Source organism: Aplysia californica, unplaced genomic scaffold (genome assembly GCF_000002075.1).
Source record: "Aplysia californica isolate F4 #8 unplaced genomic scaffold, AplCal3.0 scaffold00053, whole genome shotgun sequence".
Taxonomy (NCBI): domain Eukaryota; kingdom Metazoa; phylum Mollusca; class Gastropoda; order Aplysiida; family Aplysiidae; genus Aplysia; species Aplysia californica.
Window position 1 is genome coordinate 667,597 of NW_004797323.1, and position 1,646 is coordinate 669,242.

General features: G+C 39.2%; 1 protein-coding gene across 1 annotated transcript in view; it reads right to left on the reverse strand.

Moving 5' to 3' along the window:
- LOC101858924 (collagen alpha-1(I) chain-like) overlaps window positions 1-1,646 on the reverse strand; it is a 22,960-nt gene that overhangs the window by 549 nt on the left and 20,765 nt on the right. The gene's annotated exons all lie outside the window — the stretch shown is intronic.

Consider the following 1,646-nt stretch of genomic DNA (forward strand, 5'->3'; position numbering starts at 1 on the left):
ACAGACAGACAGATAGATAGATAGATAGATAGATAGATAGATAGATAGATAGATAGATAGATAGATAGATAGATAGATAGATAGATAGATAGATAGATAATTCAAGGGAATTCATTTTTTAAATCATGCATAATCAAGCATGCACAATATGGGTGCGTCCTTGAATCAGATTCCATGTTTTAATCTGCTGGTTTAAAAATACGATGCTCATGAAAGTTTTAAAGGATGATCAAAGCAGTCCTTTTTATTTTAGCGTTTAAAGGCGTACTATTGGCTTAACTTGGTAATATTCACAATACATTTCTCAAAGAGACGGCAACCCCTTCAGAAAGATGACTACACGAGAAACACATCAAAATGAACTAAACGTCGACATTGCTGGAATATTTGATTGATAGGAGGCGTTTTACGGTGTTGCTACTTTCGTTTGCCCCTGGGGTTTTCACCAGGATATCGAGGGCCGATCACTTTACAGCCACTCAGCGGGGGAGATAACCCCAAGTTCCGGGAAGAAAGGAGTTGTCCTTCTTCCTTGACGTTTACAGCTCAGGTGAGTCATGTTCCCACCATAAAGCAACACACTCTTTGGGGGCAAGAGGGGAGGGAGGGAGGGAGGGGCATCACACGGTGGGTCAACTGAAACGTGAGGCATAGATTCTTTTCTTTGACACCTTTCGTGGTCTAAAACGCAGCCACGGTTATGGAGCGCCTTTTTTTCGAAAAGTTTTTGTCTCAATTTGTCACGACTTCGTTACTGAGTGATTTTGATGACCACTTTTATGTTGTGTTCTTTCATGCCGTACTGAATCTCACCTTTAACCCTATCCGTACGTCCTGGGGGCATTTTGAACCCCCGTAGTTGTATTCTTCACATTTAAGAATACTTTTAGTACCAAGATCTCTTTGAAACTTTCAGTATTTCTCAAAAAATCATTTTGACAGACTACTAGGCAAAGCGTACGGATCGAATTAACAGGTAAATTTCCTCTTTGGAAAGTGGTGGCACAGAGTTCCCCACGTCCTATGGATACGATAGTAAAAAAAACGACGTACGGATAGGGTTAATGACTACTATTATGTCGTGTTTTTTCCTGCCGATCTGAATCTCATCTTTAACTCTCATCCCAGCAGGGAAAATATTAAAGACAATGTCAAAATCAGTGAGATGGGCTTTGCTACCTTCGTGTGTAGTGATCAATAGATCTAATGATTACTTCTTAGCAACAAAAGATTGCCTCTTTTTTCAATGTATTGTTTAGAAAGTTCAAAGATTTAAACAACTGATTCTACTTTGCTTACAGGGTCGTAGTGGTCATTTCCCCAGTATTCAATCTCCAAACGACCAACTCAGATTTTAAAGAAGACCCCCCCCCCCCAAAAAAAAAAGTCATGATCTTTTTAGACACTTTGCTTTTATGAGTACTCAGCAATTTCTATCTAGAGATGTGCATAGGTGATATTGACTAATGCTACGAGCTGTCACTGACAACTGTAAAAAGTAATAATCTCTTTTATTTTCCCAAAAACATGTTCACTTGTTTAAAGAGTGGCAAACAAAACATCCCCTTTGAAGTCATGTGTTATTTTACAGACCGCATACTACAAGATGGTTTACACTTTCATTTAGGAACTAAGGAAGGGGGGGG